Source organism: Crocodylus porosus, unplaced genomic scaffold, assembly GCF_001723895.1.
Source record: "Crocodylus porosus isolate Cpor-Errol unplaced genomic scaffold, CroPor_comp1, whole genome shotgun sequence".
Classification (NCBI taxonomy): domain Eukaryota; kingdom Metazoa; phylum Chordata; order Crocodylia; family Crocodylidae; genus Crocodylus; species Crocodylus porosus.
Window position 1 is genome coordinate 67883864 of NW_017728918.1, and position 13441 is coordinate 67897304.

General features: G+C 45.2%; 1 long non-coding RNA gene across 5 annotated transcripts; it reads right to left on the minus strand.

The window, feature by feature from the left end:
* Positions 1-5122: 5122 nt before the first annotated feature.
* LOC109311837 lies at positions 5123-11969 on the minus strand. 5 transcript variants are annotated; one of them, XR_002101632.1, is made up of 7 exons: positions 11867-11954; positions 11112-11190; positions 9795-9877; positions 8539-8689; positions 7430-7457; positions 6447-6488; positions 5123-5779 (listed from the first exon to the last, which is right to left on the minus strand). It is a non-coding gene; the product is annotated as an uncharacterized LOC109311837 (long non-coding RNA). The 5 variants fall into 5 exon arrangements; XR_002101631.1 differs by having other exon boundaries at positions 7430-8689; positions 11867-11967; XR_002101634.1 differs by lacking the exon at positions 7430-7457 and having other exon boundaries at positions 11867-11953.
* Between the last annotated feature and the right edge of the window lie 1472 nt (positions 11970-13441).

Sequence of the window (13441 nt, forward strand, 5' to 3'; positions counted from 1 at the left end):
GCTAGGGCCCTTGCCTGAGGGCCATCAACTATCCAGGGCTTCTCTGAGGCCTCCACCCAGACAGAGCCCACAGAGGAGTTGGCATCACCCTGCTCCCTGGCTTGCGGGGGATGCCCGGGGTGGGGGCAGGGAATGGGGGTCCCCACACCTGTCCCACAGGTGCCCGTCTTAGGGCCTTAGAGGGGCAGGTGAGGGAGCTCAGGAGGAGGTTAGCAGGCTGAGGGGGATCAAGGAAGCAGAGGATGAAATTGAAGGGTATTTCCTTTCCCTGCAGAGCCAAGCACCAAAGGAAGAAGAACCCCAGGAGGTGCCCTCCACAGTGGAATGGCAGAAGATCCCCTCCAGAGCCAGGGCTGCTCGCGGTGGCGCAGTACCAGCTTCCCCAGTCCAGCTGGGGAACAGGTATGAGGCCCTGGCGACATTGGAGGAAGAGGAAAGTGAGGAGAAAACCTCTTGGGAAGAGGTCACTCCATGCACAGAATGGGCTGATGGAGGCAAGTTGAGGTGACTCCAACCTGAGAGGAATAGAGGGTCTCATCTGTCGCCAGGATCCCATGACACGCGAGGTCTACTGTCTGCCCAGAGCGTGGATTCAGAACGTGACGGAGATGATCCCAGCCCTCATCCAGCCCACTGATTACTACCCCATGATCCTAATCCATGTGGGCACTAATGATGCAGCCAGGAGCAGTCCAGATCTCCTAATGAAGGACTATCAAGCTCTGGGGGGCAAGCTAAAGGAGACAGGGGTACAAGTTGTCTTCTCATCAATCCTTCCAGTGAGTGGATGTGGAAAACACCGTGAGACCTGCATCTGGGACGTCAACTTGCGGCTTCGGGAATGGTGTCTCACAGCAGGCTTCAGCTTTCTGGACCTTGACCTACACTTCAGAACAAGAGACATGCTCGGGTGGGATGGGCTTCACCTCTCCCCCAAAGGTAAGCATGCGTTCTCTTTCAGGTTGGCTGATCTCTTCCGGCAGGCTTTAAAAGAGGCTCATCAGGGGAGGGGGAAGAAGAAGACCAAGAGAGTCACGGAACACCAAACCAGGAGACACCCTCAAGAACAGCCCAGCCAAGACAGGCGACGACCACAAGAAATACTCAGGTAAGGGACAGGGGCCTGGACAGTCCTGGGATTGTGGGGGAGGTGCATACACCCTCAGGAGGCCTTAAATGCCTCTACACTAATGCTTATAGTATGGGGAACAAGCAGGAGGAACTTGCCCTCCTGCTAGCTAACACAAACCCAGACATAGTGGGGCTCACTGAAACTTGGTGGGATCCAACGCACGGCTGGGTGGTAAACATCAAGGGCTATAGGCTGTATAGGCAGGATAGAATGGGGAGGAAAGGTGGGGATGTGGCACTCTACGTCAAAGAGCAATACACATCCTAAGCAAACAGCACTGGGTCTGAGACATAGCAGACTGAGGTGCTCTGGGTCAGAATACAAGGGGGTCAGGGGGAAAGGGACCTAACAGTGGGGGTCTACTACAGGCCACCTAACCAGGGGGAAGAGCTTGACCAGGAATTCTCTGGTCAGCTCATGGAGGCAGTCAAGGGACGTGGGCATCATGAGTGACCTAAACGATCTGGACTTCAGCTGGGAAGAGCAGTCAGCCAGGTAGGTTCCTAGCCGAGTTACAGGACCTCCATCTAACCCAGGAGGTGCACAGTCCCACCAGGGGAAATGCTTTGTTGGACCTGGTCCTGGCCACGGGAGATGACCTGGTGAGGGGGCTGTGTGTGCTCGACCACCTGGGCAATAGTGATCATCGCCTGCTGGAATTCACCATCCAATGCAGGGTGTCAAGGCAGCAGCCCTGGATTCAGGAGGGCGGATTTCAATGAGATAAGGAGACTAGTCAGGGAGGCACTGAGTTCCCCGAGGGGAGGTAAGTTGGGAGTCCAAGAGGCATGGTCGTTCCTTAAGGAGACAATCCCCACACGGATCAAAGGGGGCAAGAGCACTCAAAAGCCCCCATGGCTCACCAAAAGCATCCAGGAACGTCTCAAAGCCAAAAAGGAGGCGTACACCCAATGGAAGGGAGGGGCCATCACCAAGGAGGATTATGTTTCCTTGCTTGAGATTGTAGGGGGGCTGTTAGGAAGGCTAAGGCAGAGGTGGAACTGGGATTAGCAACCCGGATCAAGGATAACAAGTCCTTTTTTAAATACATAGAGGGTAAAAAAGAAGGTACCAAGTAACATGGGGCCTCTGCAGGACATGCTTGGCAATCTGATGGTAGCACCAGGTAACAAAGCTAATCTCTTCACAGTTTCTTTGCTTCCATTTTTCTGAGTAGGGACAGGGACATCGCCCCCACTGGGAACCCAGACAGATCCAGGGGAGGCGCAGCCAGGGTCAGTGAGGACCTAGTCAGGGAACTTCTGGAGGGACTAGACATGTTCAAATCAGCAGGTCCTGATGATCTCTACCCCAGAGTGCTGAGGGAATTGGCAGAGGTCATTGTGGGACCCTGGCACAGCTTTATGAGTGCTCATGGTGCTCTGGCGAGGTGCCAGAGGACTGGAAAAGGGCCAATGTGGTCCCCATTTTCAAAAAAGGGAGGAAAGAGGACCCAGGAAACTATAGGCCCATTAGTCTTACCTTGGTCCTGGGGAAGCTCTTTGAGAAAATTATCCAGGAGCATATCTGCAAGGGAGATTATGTTTAGAGGCAATCAACATGGGTTCATCAGAGGCAGGTCCTGCCCGACCAACCTGGTTGCCTTCTACGACCAGGTCACAAAAGCCTTGGACGCAGATGTCACGGTGGACGTAGTCTTTCCGGACTTTAGGAAGGCCTTCAACACTGTCTCTCACCCCATCCTCATTAAAAAATTACACAACTGTGGTGTCAATGCCTACACAGTCACAGTCAGATAGGTCGCAAATTGGCTGGAGGGCCGCACCCAGAGAGTGGTGGTGGATGGGTCACTTTTGAGCTGGAGGGACGTGAGCAGTGGGGTTCCCCAGGGCTCGGTCCTCAGGCCCCCACTGTTCAATATCTTCATCGGTGACTTGGACGAGGGGACGAAAAGCACCTTGTTCAAGTTTGCAGATGACACTAAGATGTGGGGAGAAGTGAACATGCTAAAAGAGAGAGACAGGCTACAACTAGACCAGGACAGGTTACAGAGGTAGGCAGATGAGAATAGGATGGGTTTCAATATGGACAAGTGCAAGAACCAGCACCATAACTACAGGCTTGGGAACTCCTTTCTTGTCAGCATAGAGGCAGAAAAGGATCTTGGAGTCGCTATTGATTCCAAAATGAACATGGGCTTGCAGTGTGGGAATGCAGTCAGGAAGGCTAACCACACCTTGTCATGCATCCATAGATGCATCTCAAGCAGGGACAAGGAGGTGATCCTCCCCATCTATGCGACATTGGTTAGGCTGCAGTTGTTGGAGTACTGCGTCCAGTTCTGGGTGCCGCACTTCAGGAGGGCTGTGGACAGCATCAAGAGGGTCTAGAGGAGGGCCACTTGCATGATCAGGGGGCAGCAGGGTAAGCCCTATGAGGAGAGACTATGGGACCTGAACCTGTTCAGCCTACACAAAAGAAGGCTGAGGGGGGATCTAATGGCCTGTTTCAAACTAGTCTGAGGGGACCAGCAGGCAATTGGAGAATCCCTGTTCCCCCCAGCACTACCAGGAGTTACAAGGAATAGTAGCCATAAGCTGACAGAGTAGATTCAGGCTAGACATCAGGAGGCACTACTTCACAGTCAGGGTGGCTAGGAGCTGGAATCAACTTCCGAGGGAAGTGGTGTTTGCCCCTACCCTGGGGGTCTTCAAAAGGTTAGACAGACACCTTGCCGGGATCATCCAACCCCAGCATTCTTTCCTGCCCCTGACAGGGGTCAAACTTGATGATGTGCTTAGGTCCCTTCTGACCCTACCAACTATGAAACTATAAAAATGCTGCAAGAACCTACTCCTCAGACTGCAGGATATAAATTATACACAGATCTTCTTCCCAAACATCTAACCCTTCTCTAAATACTGCATCATCCACCTCTAAAGTGGACTTGCATGGGATACATTTGTTTCTTTTAGTAAGCAAATGTGTGGAACAACCTGGCTAAGATAAGGCATCTTTGACTCCGGTTTTGAGAAGCCTCATGAAAACGTCTCAGAATAGTAGACTTCATAAAACTTCATTGTGCAGGTTAGATACAGATTGTCACTTTCTTAAACACTGCATAATCAGTAATAGGCTTGCATTGCTTAAGCAGAATGTGGCATTCCAGTTATCTGGTATATCTTGTGCATTGGAAGGCCAAAAGAAAAAAAAGCTAATGTCAATTTTCCTTTCAATCTAGGCCAATATAATATGGTACGTTTTGCTAGGTATTCACTATTTGGTAGCAGCATATTCTGCAAGATTCTGAAAGTCCTCCACCTCTACAAGTGAAGAGGGCTCCAAATTCACTGCTAGCATTTTTGCCAGTTTTACATTAAGCAGAATATGGGATGTTTTTTCCTATATTCTGACTTTTTTCTGTCATTTGAGTCTGTAATGTTCTTTCAATGCAGCTTTCCTGTCTGCGGTGTGAGGGATATAGCACAGGGCAGACTACATTATGCTATTCAGTAGAGTGTATGAAAAGTCTAGCATATCAGATGATTGATCTCTATCCTCCATTCCTTTCCTTACTGAATTAGTCAGCTTGCTGAATGAAGCATATGTTGCTCCCATGTTATGGCATGGTTATTTTACAAGTGGCTTTAAAGCAGAAGCTCCCATGTGTGTACGGCTTTTCCCTCTACTGACCACTTTTCCACACAAAGAGCAAACAGCATCACTAGGAGTCTTTCTGATCAAGGGCAGAGGTTGTACAATAGGGTAGAAGGACCAAGCTATATTGGTCTTTTCATTCTATTTAGACAGTGGTGCACAAAACGCTACTTCTTCTTTCCCCATTACTGTGTACAGAAGTCACACCCATACTCTGGTCTCAATTGTTTAACCCCAACTCCTCCCACGAGTTTCAAATTTTGCTTTGTTATAAACATTCAATATTTTTTTCTTTCACTGATTTGAGACCAGCACCTCATCTACTTCCTCTTTCACCTCACAGGAAAAGCTATACTCAAAAAGGGGGAAGCTTCATTTTGAAGACCTTTATTAATTTGTACACTTAATTTCTGCATGAAGTGATCATGATTTCCATTACTGATCATTAATAATCAAAACTTTTTCAGTATCAGCAAGTGTGTGTACCCACCTCAAGATGTAGCCTACATGCTAGGAAGCATCTTGCGATAGAGAAGAATTGCTTATTGTCCTTAATATACTCTTTATCATGAGAGCAAACTTCCCTAGTCAGAAAGCTCCATTTCAGTTATTTTGAAGTACTTTTTAAAATTTTCCTGTAAATCACACTAATCTCCTGAATGAACATCTGAAAACAGGAGTGATTTGAAGCCTGACTGATATAGAAAAACAGATTTTATTTTTTTGATTTCACATGTAGTTTATAGGACAAATTTTCATTAGAAGTTAGCTTTCCACAAGACTGTTCATTTTGAAGCGACAGAGAATGACAGGTTCCAATGCACAGGATGCTTCCAAAAAAAGTTAAACATTTCCAATAGCTATTTTGGAAGCAGAAACTTAGTTATGGGCTTTTTGTTCGTTTGCTTTTTTAAACCTTGATCTCCATGTTCAAACAACAGAAAGATTTTTCTTCAGGTGTTACATTTCTTCCCAGTCACATCATCCACATTTGTCAGGTGATGTTGATACAAATGTTCCAAATCATCACTGGAAAAAGGAAAGAAAGATCTAAAGGAGGGCTCACTTGAGATGAGAAACTAAATACATAAAGAAAACAAAAAAACCCCCAACTACTACAGAACATTTTACATTGTGTCTAAAAACAATCAAGGTACACCATTAGAAAACATTTTTATACTCAAACAGCTGATGGACTAACTTAGCCAATACTCTCTCCCCCTCTCTCATCTCAGAAGCCAGATCCGTATGGAGTTTTTTCAACAATAAATTCAGGTTCGGGATAGCATCATCACAGATGAGACCGAGTGAGAACAATATAAACTGAATCACACATGGTATTGTGTATAGGTTCACCAATTTTAAAACTTAAGTTTAAATAAATTATACCATGAACAATATGTCATAGGATAGAGCATATAGGACGTAGTGAGGCACAGAGCCATTCTTAAGAGGCTCCTGTAGATTAGAAAGGAACACTTGATTAATTCCAAGGCTAAGTATGGTTAGTGACATGCATTGCCTTGGAAAGAAAGGAATGTCCTTAATTCAGGACAAAACAGAATAGTTATCCTACCAAGTTAAAGCTGCACTAAAAGTAGATAACTTGTTAGCAAATGCTAGAAATCCAAAACTGTAAACAGAACCATACTATTTTTCAGTAACAGGTGATGCATTTTTTTTTAAAATTACGTACCTGAATAAAAGCTTCTTCCCTCCTACTTTTTTGGCCATTTCCCTGTTAATGAAAATAGCATTAATGAACAAACAAGAATTTAAAAAAAAAATCTTCTTAAATACACAAGTGTTTTAACACTTATTCAGTTCTAATTAAGAATAATGTTTCATAGTTAGATTAAAACAGATTCAGTATTCCGAAAATCTAAAGAGTTGAAAATTTAACTGTTACAGAAGTTTGTCTTAATATCCTGAACTACCACTTCCTTCCCTTACTTACAAACTTTATTTGGGTTTTTTTTGTATACTGTAGTTGGGTAATTAGGCATTTAACAGGCCACATGAATGAAGCACACAAGATGAAGATTCCTGCTTCCTATCCTTCTGAATTCAGATGCTACCCAAAAGAAAAATGAATCTTACTTATATTAAAAAAACCCAACGTGAGTAGGTCAAATTAGCAGGTATTACTAAATTAGAAACCTGCATCCAGGCTGCTTTTAATATGTTATACAGGTCCCTGGAACCTTTATTACTGCAATAAAAAGGGAAAATAGGACCAAAGATTTCAGACAGAGTATCAATTTAGCTAGGAAGAGTCACACATGACTGATGAAACACTATATTCTATTAAAAGCAAAGGAAAAATGGACAATATAGACACGAGTACCATTTAGTACAAATAAGCCAGGCAACATTCCATGTGTCACCTGCATAAAAATTGGCATAAGCTGTTAAGTGTAGTAAATTGGCAAAAGTAAACTGGTTACAATTTTCACAGTAAAGACATCTGACTACTACCAAGCACTCGCCCTTTAAATGTAAAACGCATTCAGTCACCTTAGCATTTGTAAGACATGAATTCTGAATGTCTAATCTCAGAAGCCAGATCCGTATAAGATTTTTCATCAAGAAATCAGGTTCGGGATAGTTTCATCACAGATCAGACATATTGCTCCCCTACAAACCTTCATAATTATTGAGACTTAATACAATACATACCTTCAATACAATGAGCCACTGAACATTTCTATAAGAGAAGTTGCACACAATTTCAGTAAAAATGGCAGTACCAAAGCCTAGCATATTCATTTACATTTCTAAAACTTTGTTCAGAAGCATCTTATTTCCACTATAATTATGATCAAATACAAAAGGTAGAATTTTGCCTGAGCAGCGAAGTAAAGGTTTCTTACTCCCTTCCCCATCAAGAATGAAAAGGGGGAGGGAATGCATCTAGTAGTGCACACAGGAAGACAGCATGCTGAATGGGGTACGATGTGTTAGATTTCAGAATCTATTACCCATAGGTTTGTCTACACATCAACACTCAACATCATTAATCCTAATTAACCAAATACACATGTTAAAAGTCACATTAAGACCCAGTGTAGTAATGAATCTTATTTCAGTCTCTCAACTCCCCACCCCACCTTCAGTTAAGTACAGTTTACTGTCCTGAGTTCTCTCATATTAGGAAAACATACTGCTGTGCTCTTGGAAGCGAATCAAAATATGAATGCCAACAAACCGTTCTGGGACATATTACAAAACATATTATGGGACTCTCAAAGCTGTTGTCTCTCAGAGCGAGAGAGAGAGAGAATGTTTACAGTCTATATTAATATAGTCTTGTTCTTACACTGGACAGAACAATGGTGTCACCAGGTTAACCCTTAAGCCATAAGGCAACTTTTAAAAGAAATGTAGAGGTAGTCTGATCTCAGAAGCCAGATCCGTAATAAGTTTTTCATCAACAAATCAGGTTTGGGATAGTTTCGTCACTGACAGACCACTTCAAAACAATTTCTACAATTATACCTCAAAGAGAAATACAAAGAAATAAATCCAATTCAATACAGTTTCTATAATGGTCGAGATTGCTACTCAACATAGCTATATTATGTGCTTTCTTGTTTTAAGTACCTTGGGAGTACTTATTTGAATAAACTAAGTCAGCACCATGACCATAAATCACATATACTTTTATAAAGGTAAGAAAGGATCGGGGAGGGGGAAAAAAAAAAAAGATATTTTGTATTAGATGAAAAAGTTCAGCTTTTATACATGCACTGTCTACTCCACAACTTATGCCCTACATTTTACATTACCTGAACAGCGCCATTTGTTCTCTGGAGATTAATGTACCGTAACTGTCAAATTATCCACCATTTTAAAGTTAAGTTGTACTGGAGTGGCTGGTATTTCTCCCAGTGTTGTTGGTGTTCACTCTCATTATATGCTGGATGCTCCTAAGTCACACTAGAAATAAGGCGACCACTTAAAATCTGCTACCAATATTGCATATTCTTAATTTTAGAAGTGATCTAATTTCATTTATCTAGGCTATTACTTTTATAGAAGTTTTGTATAAGTGTGTAAGCTAACACTGTTGATACACGACCATTACTTACAGTCCACCCCGATGTTTTCTGGAAGGGGTGGGGGAGGGGTGAAATAGCTTACACACTTATTAAAAGTCAGAGAAACCCAAGTTGGTCCCAATTTTTCACTCTTAGGGTCATTCATATAGGTAACATGTCAGGGGCCTGAGGAACATGATTAGCAAATACATTTTAATAATACATATGACCAACTGTCTGCCTATTCTCCTCTTTGTTTAAAATCCCCAAAAGTTTTTCGCTGCATGAAGACTGATCTCATCCTTTAGGCCTTATATTAAGTTGGTCTATCTTGCTAAATGAGACACCAGATTACAAAATAGTACAAACTACGAATATTCCAAACATTTTGTTACCACCTCCCAAAGCGCTGGCCTTAAACCATACAACACACCTCTCCCCCAAGTCCTCCAAACTCTTGACCATTTTAGATTTACAGTAGAGGCATAACTGGCCAGAGACTCTGGCCCTGGAGGCTCTAGCAGTGGGAACATACAAGTGTAACAGCTAAAGCTTGCTGCTACTGAGGAGAAATATCACCTTTTTTGCTGCAGATGCCCATGTTGAGCAGGCAAAAACACTTCTGGTTTCAGTGGCAGAAAACTGCAAACTGCAAACAGAACAGTCCAGCTGCTGCTGGACAAAACTGCATTCCTCACAAGATCCTTCACTTAACTGACAGGCTCCTGCATTACAAGTGCTTCATGCAGAGGAAACAGGGGATGGGAGGATAAGGGCCCCTCCAACTACACTGCAATGCCCCCCTCTGGCATTCACAGCTCAGCTACCCATCCTTGATCTACTGGATTTACAATACAGAAAAGTGTAACAGGGCTGAAAGCAAAACAGAATACTACCCATTTAAATGGATACACATCAGTAACAGATCAATCAATACCTAAATCTGACAAACCATGTATTCTATTTTTATCTATCTACATTTCAGTGAATCACTCATAACATACTTTTCATTTTTTTGTATTTAGAACCACCCACAATAATGCAAATATTCTTCTAGATTTGTTGATGTTCTCATGAAGGTCTGGACCTAAAATTGAGAGGGGAAGAAAAAAATTGAGAGGGGAAAAAAAGTGATGCAGTACACCAAACAGCAATACTTCATTCATATATTGCAAAACAACTCAAACTTTAAATTTATACAGTTTGAGAACACTTTATACTGTCCCAGCTGTGGTTTAACAATCATGTACCACCATAATCGTTTTCTAGTTTAAGACATGTGTCTTGCCCCTGGGAATTTAAAGTACAAGTCATGACAAAGCTTCAGCTGATGCATCAGAGAAAAACAACAACAAAAACACCTGCTAAAGTTTTTTTTGTTCTCATTAATTATGAGCTGTAAATTGCCCAACAGATTTCCTTTTCTCACACTGAATGAAGAGTAGATTACTTTAAGAGAAGATTCAAACAATTCTCAGAGTGAAACTACATAAAACACACCAATTTCAAAGGCCACTTTACTATTGCAGATTAGCCCCATGCCCTCCGAGTGCCACTCTTGGCACTTCCCATTTCCCAATCTCCTGCTTATCTTTCTGTACCCTGCACCAAAATCCTTCTGTCTTCTGCATCCAGGTCCTTGCCCCATCCGCCACTGTTGCCTGTTCCCTTCCCAATTGGCAGTGCTGCAATGGAGGATGTCCATGCCACGTGGCACCCATGTTACTGACCACTCACCCCTATATGACTGGGGACTTTTTTTGTGTGTGTGTGGGGGGAAAAAAATCAGACTCATGCCTCAAGTCTACAAACATGCACATCTATGGGTGACTCACCACAACCAGCCACAAACTTATGCCTGGGATTCCTTTATGACTACTCATAGGTGGTCAGCTGTGTTTGAAGCCAAAGCTGCCAAACCACTAGCCCCATATACTAAGGTTAAAACCATCCAAGCAGGATTCTCAGTAAAGTTATGTAGTTGATCAAAACAGTAACAGCAAATGACTGTAAGCAACATATATTTGCTTGTCTGCAGTAGATGTTAAACAATTCCCTGCCTTTGCTGTTTCTATTTGACAACCGGAAAATGACCACGTGGTACAAATCCATTAAATGCAGTTTACTGTTTTTGTCTTTCCTTTCAGACCCGAGCCAATTCTCCCTCTAGCACCTACCCTGAGAGGATAATTTCAACTAGATTATCTGAAGACTGCCCTACACAAAGCATTCAAAGAAACTAGATAACTTTGGGGAATTCAAACAACACCAAAAATGCACAGCCCCCCAGGCTAAACCGACTAAAAACTTTAGAGCCATACCTGAGCATTTCTGCGCAGTAGCCAGCAGATCACTGTAAGCTTTCTCTCCATAGTTTCTAGAGTAATTTTTTCTTTATTCCTAGTATAAAGAAAATAAGCAGCAAGTCCTTGAGATAAGGAACAAGAGTCATTGAGAAGTTGCACACACTTCAGACCCTTCCAGGAAGGTGGAGATGTAACACTGACTCCCACCGGGGCGCCCACTCGGACGTCCCTGGTAATGCAACCGCCAGGGCTGACAGGGGCAGGCAGCAATCCCCATATTAAATATCCTGGTTGGGAGCCAGGGCGCCAGCCCCGGAATGTCCCGAGATGATCGCAAACAGCGACGCCAGCACGGTGACGATCTGCTCGGGGCCCGCAGCCACCAGCAGCAGCCGAGACACGCGCGAGAGCGACGAGCCGAGCAGCAGCGGCCCGAGTCCGCCGAGGCCCGGAGCCAGGAGAAGGCGGCCGCCCACCGCGCCGCTGCACCCGGCCGGAGTCTGATCACCGCAGAGGCCAGCGAAGGCGAACACGATCACTTCCGCAACCCCAGCATACACCGCGCGTCCCGGCCACCGCTCCCAGCATGCGCTGCGCGCCTCGCGAGGCACACCGGGAGCTGTACTCCGCACTGTCTTTACGCCCGAGGCCGCCGAGGCGAAGCGCGGGCCCACCGCCCGCCCCACGGAGGGGGGTTGGCGGGGTAAGACGGCCTCTCGGGGGCTGCCCTGGGGGCGGGGAGGGCGCGGTGTGGCGCTGCGCGAACCCACCATTCTCTCGGCTCCGCAAGGAAGAAAAGGGCGCGCGTTTCTGCTCGGAGGATTTATATAGAAGCGACGGGACCAGCTCGAGGCTGGCCTCGCCCCCCCCGCCCCTCAGCTGCACCGCTCATTGGCCAGAGCACGGAGGGGCGGGGTTCTTGCGAGGGGCGGGGCGGAGCTCTCCCCCACCCCTGAGGAAACGTGGCGGGACTGGGATAGCGCGACACGAGCGCCCCCAGGCAAAGTCGCCCCTTTTGCCTTTGAACGCTTGTGTGACTTGGCCTCGGCGCCGCGGTTGGGGCAGCAAACGATGGCGTAGTCCTTGCCTCTCGTGGAGCAGGACCCGATGCCCAGCTTCTCTTCCCTGCTGTCTCTTGCTCCCAGCGAACTGCCCGCACACTGCTCTCCCTCCTGTGGCCTTGGGAGGAGGCTGCTCAGTAACTTGAGGCATTTCCGTTGTCGGAACTTTTTCTCTATCACTACTCTTTAACAGTCCTGACATTATTTAAATGTTAGCTGGTGTAAGCTGTAGGTGGATAAGCATTTAGCCACGAAAAGTAATCCCCTGGATGCAGGGGCAACTGGTGCCTCCTGAGTCAGGGGTGCCATTTGGGGGTGAGCCAAAAGCCCCATATCCACTCCTATACTTTTGTGCCATGGTTAGCGCTCTCCGGCAACATGCCCCCGGCCCCCACTGCAGAAGAACGGTCCCGTTCTGAGCGGTGCTGAGTCGGGCCAATCTAAGGGGGGGACATGTGGCCCCTGTGCCCCCCCCACCAGTTGCCTGTGCCTGGATGCCAGCAAAGCCTGTTGTTCAAGTGTTCAGTCACTGTAACAGCTTCACAGCTCCTTTCAAAGCACTGTTCCTGATATCCCAAATTCCTTCTCAATGTGAATCCATTCATCTTGCGATACCTCCATTTTCCATCCTAAATTATCGCTCTCTGCTTGGTGTTTACTCTTTGCATAATGTACATGATTAATACAAGACTCATTTAATCATCAGTTGACCAAGGTGTTGTTCATATAGATCTTTTCTTCTTTCCTTACAAAAGATTCCTTTCCTGCTCTGATATTTGGATATTTTTCTCACTATGCCATACAATATCATTTCCTGGTACCAAGGCTATTGTTGCGTGGCACAGAAGCTACTGAGGCATGGTGGGTGCACAACAGAGAAGGCCAATGCATGAGAAGCAACCTCTTCAACAAATCTTATGTTTCCCTGTCCCTGTAAAACAGCTTGCTGCTGCTGCTGTCAATTCTTTTGTCTTATATGCTTGTCTAGCTCAGTGGGACACAGTTGCTGTTTGAAATGCACCATGTCTGGCTTCAACCTTGTTTCACCACTGGTGCCTGTTAGCAGCTGTCGAAGATTCCCATTGGCCAGCATGTTGTTTTGCTCCAGATATCACCTAAGAGGATCTTAAAACTGAATATAATACTTCAGGCCATGTCCAAGTGAATCCTCTATGGAGATATTACAAGCGTGACAACACAACAGCTCTTATGCAACATAAAATTATATCGACCCCTTTGGCTGACTACAAATTCAAGTCTACATTTCTTTCTGCTACTCACCCT